A 16,001-nucleotide genomic window follows, 5' to 3' on the forward strand; every position below is an offset into this window, starting at 1 on the left:
TAGAGGCTTAGACTGTATTTGCTTCAATGGAAAAGTATAACAGACGAGATGATGAACTTAGAACCTGGATTGATGCATGCTATTATGACATTGTTGTTATCATAGAGACATGGTTGAAAGAGGGACAGAATTGACAGCTGAACATTCCAGAATAACAATGTTTTAGAAAACACAGAGGAGGAATCGAAAGACACAAGGGAATTACATTACTGTTCAGGGGACATTATCACAACTGCGTTGAGGTAAGACATCCTGGAGGGATCTTGTCATGAGACATTACAGGTAGAGCTCTGGAATAGGGAGAGTGCAATCATAATGTTGGGATTGTACTACAGACCTACCTGCTACGAGTGGGAGATAGAGTAAGAAATATGTATTCAGGTTCTGGAAAGACATGAAAATATCAGGGCTGTTTGGTGGGTGATTTTAATTTCCCAATATTGATTGGGGCTCCCTGAGTGCCAGGGTTTGGATGGGGAGCAATTTGTTTGGTGTGGCCAGTGGAGTTTTTTGAAACAGTATGTGGATAGTCCAATAAGGGACAGGCCCATTCTGGACCTGATATTGGTAAATGAATGGATGTAAGTTTGCTCGCTGAGCTGGAAGGTTCGTTTTCAGACGTTTCGTCACCATTCTAGGTAACGTCATCAGTGAGCCTCCGCTGAAGCGCTGGTGTTATGTCCCGCTTTCTATTTATAGGTTTAGGTTTCCTTGGGTTGGTGATATCATTTCCTATGTTGGTGATGTCATTTCATGACATAATGACATCACCAACCCAAGGAAACCTAAACCTATAAATAGAAAGCGGGACATAGCACCAGCGCTTCAGCGGAGGCTCACTGATGACGTTACCTAGAATGGTGACGAAACGTCTGAAAACGAACCTTCCAGCTCAGCGAGCAAACTTACATCCAGAACCTCAACCTGAGCTATAAATCTTCTCAAAACTCACCATTGGTAAATGAGCCCAGCCAGGTGATCAAAGTTTCAGTGGAGGACCATTTTGGGAATGGTGATCATAATTCCATTAGTTTTCAATTACTTGTGGATAAAGATAACTGCAGTCGTCGCATAAAGATGTTAAACCAGGGGTAGGCCAACCATAACTGAATTAAGCAAGAATTGAAGAATGTGGATTGGGATTGGGTAAAGTTCATCTAAAACATTGACATGTTGGAATGTTAAGCAGCTAATCCTGTCCATCTTTCAATAATGTCTCTGTGATAGCAACATTATAATTGCATACATTAACTTAGGCTAGTTATAAACAAATATTTTGTAATGCTTTTTTCAGCCCATGTAACTAAGAAGAATGCTCTAAAGTTTTCTGAATAATCAGGCAGAAAGAATAAAGGTTTCTGAAATGCTTACAGGTTGCTTTGTCTCTATCTGTCACTAGCTATGGAACAGCATTCAGTGTAGATTTTAGTGACATTATATTATGGCACAAACTGGTATAAAATATTGTTAGCATTCCAAGTCTTGCCACTAACTGTCAGCAGCAAAATTACTGGCGGAATCTATTGTGAAAGTCTTTGTATTCTGTACAAAATAAATTGTATGATCCTGTCAATGATTCCAGAAATAAAGGAATGCTAAAAATATAATGAAACGGGCAACATTACAAAAAAATCATGTTTAAAAGCAAAGAAAGAAGAGAGAAATTGAGCAAAAATTGTAAACACCTAAACAGAAAGATGAAAGAAAGATATTTTTAAAAAGCTTTCATCAAGCACTATATCATACCTCTAAAAATACATTTAGCCACTCTCGTACAATGAATCGCATACTGAAGTGCAGGACTTGTAAAAAGTTAACAGATCCCAGTTGGCTAAAAAACTAGCTCTCACAAAGAGCCGCCAGATCAAAAAATCAATATTGTTTTGAAAGCTCAGATTCAGGGAGGGAGGTTGCTCTAATGGTGAATACTCAGCTCTTCACTGGCTGCTGTCACAAGAACCTATCATTTTGTGAGATGTTTGCACCATTGACAAGTAACATCTTTTGCCCATTCCCTCATGAACCACTTTTTTGAACCAATTCACTACATTTACTTTATGAATGCCCACAATGCTGTTACACAGAACATTTCAGAGATTTTACTCAACAACTGTAAAGAAATGGCAATATATTTCCAGGCCAGGATAGTGTGCGACTTGGAGGGGAACTTGCAAAGTGGTGTTGTCATGTGCCTGCTGCATTTGTACTCCTGGATTTTAGAGGTCATGGTTTTGGAAGGTGCTGTCAAAAGATATTTAGCTAGTTACTGCAGTGCATATTATAGATGGCACACTATAGATGGTACATCAGTCCCACCAGAAGTGACTTTTTAAGATGATAGCTGGGGGACCAACAGTTAGGTGGGCTGTTCTCCTGGGTAGTGTTAAGAGTCTTGAGAGCTTGTGGAGCTGCACTCATCTGGGCTGTTGGAAATCACTTCATCAGTTTTGGTTTGAGCTTCATTGATGTTGAAGATGCTTAGAAAAGTCCAGAGGTGAATTACTCACTGCAGCTACCTAGCCTCTGACATGCTCCTTATCACAGTGTGGCTGTTCCAGTTAAGGTTGTGATCAACAGTAACCCTCAGGACACAGATGCGGCAGTTTCAGAGTATAATGATGTTAAGCAGCAAGTGGTGGTGAAAATTTCTTGGGGGATATATTTGATATGTTGTTAAAGATGTATGATTACATATTTCTTTCTTTTTAAATAAAGTTCTGATTTCAAATTAGTGGCATATGGAGATGTTGGAGTGGATGGCCAAAGGCCTCGTGGAGAGTTAATGGAAATTTATTTATAAAGCTTTGCAGCAGGAAAAGGAAATTAAGAAAAAACTTTAAGTCATAAGCTTGCAAATTTAATCTGAAAAAGATCTGCATCATCCCAAGCCTCAATAGACAGAGCCCCTGAAGAACATTATAAGATAGCAGGAAAAAATTTGAACAAGGAAATAGGATGGCTAAAGGGGGCCATGAAATGTCTTTGTCAAACCCCAAGGCATTACATACATATTTAAGGCACAAGAGGTCCACTCACAAACAAAGGAGGGAACTTATGTGTGGAGCCGGAGAAAGTGTCGGGGAGGTCCTTAACGAATACCTTTTATCGGTATTCAAAAGGAGAATTATGCGGTGGCTGAGGAGTCTGAGGAGGGATATACTGATATTCTAGGTCATGTCAATATGAAAAAAAAAGATGTTGGGTGTTTTTGTAGCTTGCCCAGCTTAATTTCTCATTTTTATATATGGCAAGTGCTGGTCATAGCATCATACAGTTGGACAGCACGGAAAGAGACCCTTTGGTTCAACCAGTTCTTGCCAAACGTAATCCCAAACTAAACTAGTCCCAGTCTTAACAAGCCCTTCTGCATTTTTCATTAAACCAAGGCTGCTCTTTTGATTTGACGGTAATGGTAGAATAGGGGATATGTGGGGCAATGAGGTTGCAGATTGTGTTGGAGTACATTCAGCTGCTGCTGATGGCCCATGCTGCCTCATAGCTGTCAAATTTTAAGGTACTAGATCTGTTCAGAGACTACCTCATTTAGCATGGTGATGGTGGCATAACTTGATGGATGATTTGCTGAAAGTGAAGGTGGGACTTTGTTCCCATGAGGACTACACGGCAATTACACTCATGATAAAGTCATGGGTGGATGCATCTGCAGCTGGAAGATGATAAGGATGAAGTCAAGTACATTTTTCCCTCTTGTTGATTATCTATCACAAACCCCACCTGGCAGTTACATATTTTAATACTCATTCAGTCTATCAGTAGTGGTACTGCTAAGCCATGCTTTGTGATGGACATTAAAGTCCCTACCCAGAATATATTCTGCGCCTTTGCCACCTTCAGTGCTTCCTCCAAATGCTGTTCAACTTGGAGAAATGATGATTCACCAGCCAAGTCTAAAGCTCTAGTTAGGCCCCATTTAGAATACTGTGTCCAATTTTGGGCCCCACACCTCAGGAAGGACATACTAGCCCTGGAACGTGTCCAGTGGAGATTCACATGGATGATCCCTGGAATGGTAGATTTAACGTATGATGAACGGCTAAGGATCCTGGGATTGTACTCATTAGAGTTTAGAAGGTTGAGGGGAGATCTAATAGAAACTTACAAGATAATGTATGGCTTAGAAGGGGTGGACACTGGGAAGTTGTTTCCGTTAGGCGGGGAGACTAGGACCCGTGGGCACAGCCTTAGAATTAGAGGAGGTAAATTTAAAACGGAAATGAGATGATATTTCTTCAGCCACAGAGTGGTGGGCTTGTGGAATTCATTGCCAAGGAGTACAGTGGAGGCCGGGACGTTAGATGCCTTCAAGGCAGAGATCGATAAATTCTTGATCTCACAAGGGATCAAGGGCTATGAGGAGAGTGCAGGGAAGTGGAGTTGAAATGCCCATCAGCCATGATTTAAATGGCGGAGTGGACTTGATGGGCCAAATGGCCTTACTTCCACTCCCATGTCTTATGGTCTTAAGTGAGGGCACAGTAAATAGTGATCAGTAGGAGGTTTCTGTGGCCATGTTTGATCTGGTGCGATGAAACTTCATGGGGTCTGCAGTCAATGTTGACAACTCCGAGAGAATCTCCCTCCCAACTGTATACAACTGTGCTACCACCTCTGCTTCGTGTGTCTTGCTGGTGAGAAAGCACACACCCAAATCGAACATAGAACAATACAGCGCAGAACAGGCCCTTCGGCCCTCGATGTTGCGCCGACCTGTGGACTAATGTAAGCCCCTCCCCCTACACTATCCCATCATTATCCACATGCTTATCCAAGGACTGTTTAAATGCCCCTAATGTGGCTGAGTTAACTACATTGGCAGGCAGGGCGTTCCACACCCTTACCACTCTCTGAGTAAAGAGCCTGCCTCTGACATCTGTCTTAAATCTATCACCGCTCAATTTGTAGCTACGCCCCCTTGTACAAGCCGAAGTCTCATCCTCGTAAAAAGACTTTCACCGTCCACCTTAGCTAATCCTCTGATCATCTTGTATGTCTCTATTAAATCCCCTCTTAGCTTCCTTCTCTCCAATGAGAACAGACCTAAGTCCCTCAGCCTTTCTTCATAGGACCTGCACTCCAGACCAGGCAACATCCTGGTAAATCTCCTCTGCACCTCTTCCAATGCTTCCACATCCTTCCTGTAATGGGGTGACCAGAACTGCACGCAATATTCCAAATGAGGCCGCATTAGTGTTTTGTTGATAGCATTGTTTGAGAAATTGTGTACAAAAGGTATGATTATGTGAGTATGACGATGTGAAATCATTGCTTAAATAGTTTGTGAGATAGCTCTCTTAATTTGGCAACAGCTCAGATGTCAGTAAGGAGGTCTTTGTAGGGTCAACATGACGTGTGTTTGCAGTTTCCTGCTGCCTTCATGGGTGCCAGGTTATCCATCTGGTTTCATTCCCTTAGACTGATACAACTGAATGACCTTGTAGGGCATTTTGGAGGGCAGTTAAGAGGCAAACACATTGCTATGGATCTGAAGTCATATGTGGGCCCGCTCATGTATGGACGGCAGTTTGCTTCCTTAAAGGACATCTAAGAACCATAGGAACTTTTAAAACAATCAGCAATGGTTTCATAGTCATTATTGGACTTTTAGATCCAGATTTTTGTTGAAATTCCATCATCTACCACGACAGAATTTGAACCCAAGTTCCCAGACCATTGTCTGGATTACTAGTCTAGCAACAATACCACCAGACCAATGGCTCGTGATATTAGAATGACAGAGTTCAAACAAACAAATAAGGTAAATTTTAATTTTATTCATGGGATTAACATTTCTATTGGTGAATTGGTTTCTCAACTCTGTTATGCTGTTAAAAAGCATATTTTCACATAAAATTCTTTAGTTAAAATTCCTTACCATTTTTGAAAGCTGAGAAAACAACAGTGTACACCAACTGATACAGATGCCTGGCATTTAGTAGATGATTTTTTTGTTATTTTGTATTATACCAGAGAGACTTAATGAATGACATTGAATGTGGAGTATGTGTTCATTAACTCAAATGAGCAACAAGCTCACTCCCTACTTGCCCATTCCTGCCCCTTCACAATTACACCAGTGGTGGAGTTTCAGTAAGGTTGTCTGCATGTTGGTTGGCCAATTGAGATTCTTGAGTAGGCATTTAATTAATACACTGGGAAGCAAAAAAGGCCCATGCCAAAGAGGAACTTCCTATAATTCTGCCCTAAGACAGAACTTGAAGCCCTCTCACTTACATAAACCTTCCAAGCACCAAGTTTTATATCCTTCTCCAGCACTGCTCTTATATTAAGGAGAAAGAGGCAGCCTTAATTGTATTCAGCGTATTCTGGTCCTTCAAGGTAACATGCACGTCGACACAGAAGTATTTTGGGCATTGCAGTCCCCAGTGACAGACAGAGAGTGACACTAATGCATTCTAATAGACTGCTGTTTGATTGAGCATCTTTATTCAAGGACTTGAGGAGAACTGAAGGGAAATATTTATTGGGCATTTCAAATATAAAATAGACACATGTTTACTGATTTACTTATAAGCTATTTAATGCATTTGTTACATTACAGATCTTACTTTTAATAGTACATCTCCATGTTACTTACACTTGAAAGAGTTTTCAATAATATTTTGACTGACTTCACTGTTTCTTATTCTGCATCCTGTTAGCTATTTTATTAATATCTGTCTGCTCAATGCTAATTGTGTACTTGTAGTTCTTACCTCCTTGTACTTTACAAAAAGCTTTGATTCCTCATCAGGAATTGGTGCCTGCCTTTCCTGTTGCATTTTGCTGCTGACTTATGAATATGAAATTTACCGCAAACATGTGTAAGAGTGATTGAGTGAATGCACGTGCTATTGAAATTCAACATTCACTAAACAAAACTAAATAGTTTCAGGCCATTGTATATGTGATTCATTGCAGTACATTAATACTTATATCTGAGAGGATAAACAAGAGGTTAGAGATTTCAAAATCGGAAATTGCTGAAATGGTTTGAAGAAGGGTTACTGGATAGAGGAGAGGTGATAGCCTAGTGGTATTATTGCTGGGCTGTTAATCCAGAGACCTAGAAAATGTTCTGGGGACTTGGGTTCAAATCCCGCCATGGCCAGATGGTGGAATTTGAATTCAATAAATATCTGGAATCAAGAGTCTAATTATACCATGAATTGATTGTTGGGAAAAACCCATCTGGATCACTAATGTCCTTTAGTAAAGGAAGCTGCCACCCTTACCTGGTCCGCATCTACATGCGACTCTAACCACAGTAATGTGGTTGACTCTTAACTGCCCTCTGGGCAATTAGGGGTGGTCAATAAATGCTGCCTAGCCAGCAATGACCCCATCCCCGTGAATGTATAAAGAAACCTAAAATAATAACTCTGCTTTCTCGTCACAGATGCTGCTAGAACTGCTGAGTTCTTCCAGCCATTTCTGATTTCTAGGATCTGCAGTTGTTTGGTTGTTGGTAAGCAATTTCTTTTGGGTTTGACACTAATATTTGGACAATCCAGGAAAAATTAGCCAAATGATTGCAAAACATCAATGAATTTCAAACAGTGAATTACATGCCTAACTATGTCTACTCATGCTTTTCACAATCTTTTACATAGTTTTAAGACTTAAATACTCAATTACTACAGATCAGGAGCAAACCATCAATCTGCTCATGCAAACTTTGAGCCCAACTGCTCCTCCCCACCCCAAACATACATTCCAAAATATTTTTAAAGACATTCAAGAATTTAATACTTATTAAAGTCACTGTTTTGATAAGCCAACTGTACCAGGTTACCATGTCTACGTGCATCAAGTAATAGTTTACAAGAAAAGAATAGTTTAAGAAGAGCTCAAAAAAGAAATCACAAGAGAAAAATAAAAATCAGGTGTTGCTGAAAAAAAATGGCATTTTATCAAAATTTTTCAGTTTGTACTCATTGGGATAATTTGCAAGAATTCCAATGTAAGGAGTAAAACAACATTTATACAGTATGAAGCTCTCATATTCAAGTTCTGTCCTGAAAAAAAAACTTTATTTCTACTACCCAGCCAATTGTCCTGTTATGTTGAAACGTTTATATTGTGGATGTTAATTGTATCAGTAAGTGTAACAGAGTAACCTAATCAAGGGAAATTTCAAGTTCATTTAGTATGTTCCTGATTGCTACAAAATCTGAACAATATCACATATCTGGAGTTTTGAGAAGATTTGTAGCTCAGGTTGAGGTTCTGGGTGTAAGTTTGCTTGCTGAGCTGGAAGGTTAGTTTTCAGACGATTCGTCACCATTCTAGGTAACATCATCAGTGAGCCTCCAGTGAAGCGCTGGTGTTATGTCCCGCTTTCTCAAAGCTCAAATCTTCTCAAAACTCGCTAATATCACATATCTGTTACTAATTATAAGTTATATCTATGATACAATTTTCAATACGTGAATAAATGCCTGAATTTTTGAACAGTCACTGGACTGAAAATGTTAAAGTGTGAAGTTGGAAAAACACAACAGGCCAGGCAGCATCACAGGAACAGGAAAGCTGACATTTCAGGTTGGGACCCTTTTTCAGAAAGAGAAGGGTCCTGACCCAAAACGTCAGCTTTCCTGTTCCTCTGAGCCGTCCAGCTTGCTGCGTTCCTCCAGTTCCATACTTTGTTATCTCTGACTCCAGCATCTGCAGTTCTTGCTATTTCAACATGTTAACTCAGCTTTCTCTCCAAAGATATTGCCAGACTCACTGGTATCCCCAGCATTTTCTTTTGTTTGGAATATTTGAAGTCTGATAAACCTCTCATCATCAATTTTCAGAACTGCTGACCATCAATGTTTTCCCTAATTTCACAATCCAATTCAAAATTGTATCCATGTGATAAACAGTAACAATGTGCAACATCAACATTTCATTTTAAGAAAGGGCATATTCAACTGACTTACCAGTTTTCTATTTCCCAGCATTTTTGATTTTTTAAAGGTCCGGTAGCTGATGATAAGATTGAAACAAATTACATGTATGTTAATTAATGTTTTTAATATGATCTATATTTGAAATGGATGCTCTACTCATGACAAGCTGCAGGTATTTCAGTTGTGATTCTTAATAATACAAAAAAGCTTGGTGCAGATGTATGAGAGTGGCTATGCAGTCCAATCCGATTTTCAAAGGATAGTTTTCATAGGCAACACCTTCTGAGGTGAAGGCAACTGAGTTTACTGTAGCAAATGCACTATCGTAGACACAAAATTATTTCTGAAACAAATGTATTCAACATATAGGTGGTACGGTTAGTAAGTTTTCAGGTGACATGAAAATTGGAGGTGTAGTGGACCGCGAAGAAAGTTACAGCAGACTACAATGGGATCTTGATCAGATGGGCTTATGAGTAGAGTACTGGCAAATGGAGTTTAATTTAAATAAATGTGAGGTGCTGCATTTTGAATAGGCAAAATCAGGGCAAAATTTATACACTTAATGGTAAGGTCCAGTGAGTGTTGCTAAACAATGAGGCCTTGGAGTGTAGGTTCATAGTTCCTAGGAAGTGGAGTCGCAGGTAGATAGGATAGTGAAGAAGGTGTTTAGTATACTTGCCTTTATTGGTCATTGCACTGAGAACTGAAGTTGACAGGTCATGTCATGGCTGTACAGGACATTGATTCGACTACTTTTGGAGTATTGCATGCAATTCTGGTCTCAGTTCTATAGGAAGGATGTTGTGAAACTAGAAAGGGTTCAGAAAAGATTTACAAGGATGTTGCCAGGGTTGGACGGTTTGAGCTACAGGGAGAGGCTAAATAAGCTGGGGCTATTTTCCCTGGAGTTTCAGAAGCTGAGTGGTGACCATACAGAGGTTTACAAATTCATGAGGGGCATGGACAGGGTCAACAGATAAGGTACTTTCTCAGGAGTGGCGGAATCCAAAACTAGGGGGCAGAGGCTTAAGATGAGAGGGGAAAAGATATAAAAGGGACCTGACAGATAAAATTTTCACACGGAGAGTTGTGTGTTTACGGAATGAGCTGCCAGAGGAAGTAGTGGAGGCTGGTGCGATTACAACATTTAAAAGACATCTGGATGGGTATAAGAAGAGGAAAGATTTAGAGGGATATGGGCCAAATACTGTCAAATGGGACTAGATTTATGTAGGATATCTGGTCAGTATGAACGAGTTGCACCCAAGAGTCTATTCAGTGCTTTTTACCTCTATGACTCTGTAACACAACGTCAAAGGAAAAAAAAACTGTAGCTTTCACTGGTAATAATGACAAGGATATAAATCACTTGCAACGGTTACAATAGCTTTACTACATGGCATCTTTAATGCAATAAATCATCCCAAGTTACATCTTTAATACAACTACCTTTTATAAAATGCCACAACAGAGATGGGATATATACATTCAAAAACAATTCTTTCTCTAGATGTCACTGCCAAGATGGAATTCATTGCATCTTGAATTGATTGTAAAACGATTATGTAGGGACTTTGATTTGACCTCCTGAGGTCTAAGCAGTAAATGTATTGTACCAATGTTGCTAGTTGGGGTGATGGTATTGGGTGGAGGAATTGGGGGCATTGTGGTGGTGTGGGAATTTGGAAGCGATGATGTTCTCATACGCCCGATGCCTGTGTCCTTCAAGGTAATGGCAACCATGGAATTTGGAACAGCAGTCAATGAAACATCAGCAAGTTGCTGTACTAAAAAGCTATGTTCTTAGAGAACATGACAGTTGCGTTCTTGTGTGAATTTGCGCTATTGAAAATCATTCTTAAAAAAAATCATGTCACAGGGAAATCGCGGTAGAAAACCAATACAATTGTGCAGCAGAAAGTTTGTACTATCCAAACAGCATCCATTATTCATCAATATGTTGTAGCCAATTTGCATCAATGATACACATTATAGCAGAACTACCTGCATCCTGAAACGATACACATTGCAGTCATAATGCTAAGGCAGTGGAGAGTGTGAATATTTAAGATGCTGGTTGGTTTGCAAATCACATGGATGCTCCGTTCTGTATAATGCCCTTCATCCTGGTGTGAATGTTGTTGCAGATGTAATGAATCCAGCAAGTAATACAGCATTTTATCGTGTTTGTTATGATGTCAGATAAGGCCACCAAATTTTTTACCTTTTTTTTAGGTACCATTAATTTGTTTTAGTTTAAGATAGAATAGATTTGAGATTCCTGGTACTTAAATTCACAAGACTCCATAGTATTGAACACAGTTAGAACAGTAAAACAATTTACAACATACATCAAACTTATACTCCAAAATTTAGAAACCACACAAGATAAAAATGAGTGTTATGGACCAGGCCATATCTCCAAAGTATATTATTGTGTAGCTTAGAATCTAACTTTTATATATTTTTTAAAAAGGCAAGTGTATGGACCTGCTTTCGAGATATGATTCAATTGGTCGACCACAATGCTTTATACAAAAAACGTTATGCTTACAACAGTTAAAATATAAAAAGAAGAATTAACATAATTTTACTGTATTGAAACACTTAACAAGATAATGCATTATTTACCCACCAATCGTCAATTGTTCCAATATAGGCATCATCCCATAAACACATGGTAGGCAAAAACAATTCTGCAATATCACTATTAGTCTCACATGTTGTCTCTCTCCAGTTCAGTGGAAAGAGAGCCAAAAGAAACAATCTACCCTTTTGATTTTTTGAAAGAAAGACTCTCTATCTAAAACTTCACTTTAGCACCAGTGAACCCAAATTTTCAGCACCTGAAGCTGGCAAAAACTACCAAACAACTGAAAGCAAACCAAAAACCTTTTTGGGTCGGTGAGCCTGACCCCGTACACGTGCTTCTTTTGTCTTGTTGAAAAGAAAACACCCACAGGGAACTCAAAGCTGTTCACCAATGCCGGCCTGAAAGAGAAACGTCAGCACCAGGGTGCCAACAACCTTCTTCAAAATAAACAGGATGGAGCACATCTCCTAAAGGCACAGTGTTGTCACGTGGATAACAGACAAGCAATGATATAACACGCAGAGCACTCAAATAGCAGATGCAGTCAAGGAAGATTCCATGGAGCCCTCCCAGACTGTCACATTATGAAGAACACAGTGATTCAACAAACTTCTCAGAATCTGACAATTCAACCTCTTCCTCTGAGACTGCATTCCATTGGATTCCTGAGGCCGCATGCAAACATTTACTCGCAAGTATAATTCAGGCTCTGAGTGAACAGCCAACTTCATTAAGTTGTCACTATATTGTGGTTTCTCCTAGCTCCAATATGTCTAACTACTCCCAGTGAATACTGCTGTTGGCTTCTTTTACCCCTCTCTCATCTTCACTTATCTATCAATAATTTCCAGGAACTTTTCATGCCCTAACTATAAGGAGTCTGCTGACAGCAGCACTTTCATAATTCTTAAACCACAATTAAACTCTCTCAACAACTAACGTAGTAACATTAATTGAAACTACAGAATACTTTTAATGATCAACCCATCTCCAAAACAATATACTCTGCTCTGGCTCTGTAATCTGACCTTTAGGGTTGACGGAATGTATTTAGCTAAAACAGCTCTAACTTCCTAGAGAATGCCATTACTACAAGTTTTGCAAAACAACACACCTCCACCTACATAAATCACCTGTTATTTCCATAATTCACATGAATCATGAATTATAGATTTATAATGCACCAAAAGATTCAAGTGTGCTTTCGATGATCCTAATACTAATCATCCACTCAACTCTCCACACGTGTATTTTAACATCAGTTACTTTGAAAATGATTTCTTCTTACCTTTGTAACATGTAGGCATATGATGAAAACAAACCACAAACAATATGTTCAACAATAAAATAAAGAATGAATTACATGTTGAGGATTTAGAAAGATGTTTATTCTCTCATCAGATCTCACCTTATTGTTGTGCTGAAGAGAATCAGTTTATACACATAGAAAACAGGAGCAGAGGTCATTTAGCTCTTCAAGAGCTGGCTTCGTCATTCAATATGACCATGGCTGATCATTCAACTCTATTCTTGCTTTCTCCCCATACCATTCATCCTTTAGCCCTAAGAACTATATCTAACTCTTTCTCGAAAATATCCAATGTTTTGGCCTTAACCACTTTGAGGCAGAGAATTCTATATGTTCACCACTCTGAGATTTCTCATCTTAGTCCTAAATAGCCTACCCCATATTCTTAGATTTGGATCGTTATTATGCACTTTAAAATCATCTAGAAGCTGTTTGACTCAAATTTCCTCCAAAAGCCAACAAACTATCTGCATACAAGCTAAGCAGCCAAGGGAATTAATGTAACTTTCTTGAAAGTGGAAGATCCCAAAAGACACAAGAGGTGATCTCCTAGATGTTCAAACACAGGAAATTACCTAGCCTCTCTGATGAATGGTCTAGGCCCGAAACGTCAGCTTTTGTGCTCCTGAGATGCTGCTGGGCCTGCTGTGTTCATCCAGCCTCACATTTCATTATCTTGGATTCTCCAACATCTGCAGTTCCCATTATCACAAATTACCTAGCCTGCTCAGTGTTCTTTGCTTTAACAGACCCTCAGTTTAATTTTAAAGCAACAACTTCACTCAAGAGGCCAGGCCTGTTATATGGAAGATAGAGACTGAAAACCAGAGATGGATTTAACCTTAATTTATAACATTACACTCTCTTTACCTGCAATCAATAATTGTGCACATGCATATGCAAATTTAATCTTCTGTTCTGTCTGGTAGCAGTTTGAAGATGGGAAGAACACTTATTTAGGATGAATGATGACATATCTGAATCCTGCCAACTTCCTGCTGTAGTAATTGGAATGAGTTCAGCTAGATGGATCTCATTGATCTGGAATTGACCAGGTAAACAGTCCCATTCAGGGAGCCCTGGCTGACAGATATAAACAGAAATGTAAGGGATTCTAGTCACTCTCAGACACAGCATTGAGCTACCTGGCTCAGTGTCTTGTATTATGCACATGTAAATAAAGGGTGACTTGGTGATGGAGTTATTTCGTGGAGTTATTTCAGTGGCAACGAGAAAAACATGCTCCTGAATACACTCATTCACAGTAGGCATCTTTTGAGTTGGGGTAAGTATTCCTGGCATCATGTTGTTGTTTGGGTAGCTTGACTCATTTGATCCTGCCATCAAAGATTGGGCCCAGTAATGTAAGAAGAACGTGTTGTTTATTTTTCTGGACAAATGGCATTGGACCAGACAAAAAGCAATGAATAATTCTCCTGACAGTTTCTGGACTCGCAGCTTTTTCTTGATTATCAGAAGCCAAATTTTCCCAGAGGCACCACATACTAAAACCGAAAGTTAACAGCTTCAGCTAAGAAATATTACAACCTCAGGCCTCCTCTAATTCGGAGATGCTTTCGCTTTTACTCAGCAGTTTAAGGATAAGGGAAATCCATGTTCAGATTTTTAATGAGTTTAAGATGACTGACAGAGGCATGCAATTTTGGATTAACTCTAAGTGAGATGCTGAGAGACCGTTCAGTATATGGGATTAATGGTGTGACCACACAAAAACATCTACTATGCTGAAGCCCAACTGGACTTCAGGACAGCACTAGAACTGGCTTTGTCATTAGAAAATGTGGCAAGTGGAGCATATGATTTACAGGGCATGAGTTGCCAGGTCAGCTGAGTTTGGGGAACACACTTGAGTGAAGGCAGTTGCATATCCTGAAAAGAGGGACTCTGTCAGCCCACAGCAAAAAACCAAAACAAAGTAAAGCCTCAACCAAACAGTTAAAATTTTCTCAAATCCAAGCCATTGTAGTTGCTGCAGGTATGTGAACTTGAAACAGCAAGAGAGTCCCACTAGGCCTGAAATGAGTAAGAGAACTCATCAGGCAGTATCCAAGAGGATGCACACTCTGGAAAGTCCACATATTGTTTTGGAAGAGTTAAATTGCATAGCTACATCCAAATCGGAATAAATGTCTGGTTCAAAAGAGATTTACCGAGATGTTGCCAGGAATGGAGGATTTGAGTGCTCAGAAGGGGATGGATACATCGGTGAGACCGAGCGTAGACTTTGTCGGTTCACAACAAACAACAATACCTTCCAGTCACAAACCATTTCAACTCCCTGTCCGACTTCCTGGACGATATGTCCAACCTAGGCCTCCTCCAGTGTCACAGGAATGTCACCCAGAAACGAGCAGCATCTCATACTCCGCCTTGGGAGCCTACAATCCAATAGTCTCAATGGGGACTTAGCCAGCTTCAAAATCTCTCCACACCCAGCCTCATCCTAAGACCAAGTCTCCCTTTAATCTCCACCTCTTTGACCTGTACGTCTTCTCTCCCACCTATCCGATCCTCCCACCTCACTGACCAATCCCTACCACTACCTACCCGCACTCACCTATCGCCATCCCACCTACCTTCCCCAGCCTGACCCACCCTCTCTCTATTTATTTCAGAGAGCCCTTCTCCTCCCCCATTTCTAAAGAAGGGTCCCAACCCAAAACATCAGAATTCCTGCTCCTCTGATGCTGCTTGGCCTGCTGTGTTCCTCCAGCTCCACACTGTGTAGTCTTGTTTTGCTGTTGTGACAATGAGTTTGAATTCAGCCAATTAAAGAAACAGCCTATGGCTTCACTCAATATGAAATTGCCCTGGATTCCAAGACCTGAAACGTTAACTCTTACATTTCTTCACAGATGCTACCAGACCTGTTGAGCTTTTCCAGCAACTTCTATTTTTGCTCTGGTTCCTGTTTAATTATAGGATCACCTCTCACACAAACACTGTGACAGCTCCAGTGAGTTGCTAATGGCGAGAAAGCTCTGAACAGAGTTAAAACTGTTCCTCCCAGACCTTAGGTGGGAGGATGAAACGGCAGCAGGAACACCAGTCCCAGTCACAAGACTCCTCCGTGTAAGAGAGGCAGTTCATTACAGCTTAGTGTTGAAATCACTGAAATGGCCTGCATATGTTAGAGGCATGGTCAAAATGAGTTCAGGTC

At 40.0% G+C, this 16,001-nt stretch overlaps 1 protein-coding gene across 3 annotated transcripts in view; it reads right to left on the reverse strand.

The window, feature by feature from the left end:
• immp1l (inner mitochondrial membrane peptidase subunit 1) overlaps nt 1-16,001 on the reverse strand; it is a 173,762-nt gene that overhangs the window by 146,964 nt on the left and 10,797 nt on the right. The window contains exon 2 of one of the 3 annotated variants that reach the window (XM_048545054.2): nt 8,946-8,991. The exons of the other annotated variants lie outside the window; for them this stretch is intronic. The gene's annotated coding sequence lies outside the window, so the exon portion shown is untranslated. The remainder of the gene's footprint in view (nt 1-8,945; nt 8,992-16,001) is intronic. 3 annotated transcript variants of the gene reach the window in all.

The sequence above is a fragment of the Stegostoma tigrinum genome, chromosome 17 (genome assembly GCF_030684315.1).
Source record: "Stegostoma tigrinum isolate sSteTig4 chromosome 17, sSteTig4.hap1, whole genome shotgun sequence".
NCBI lineage: Eukaryota > Metazoa > Chordata > Chondrichthyes > Orectolobiformes > Stegostomatidae > Stegostoma > Stegostoma tigrinum.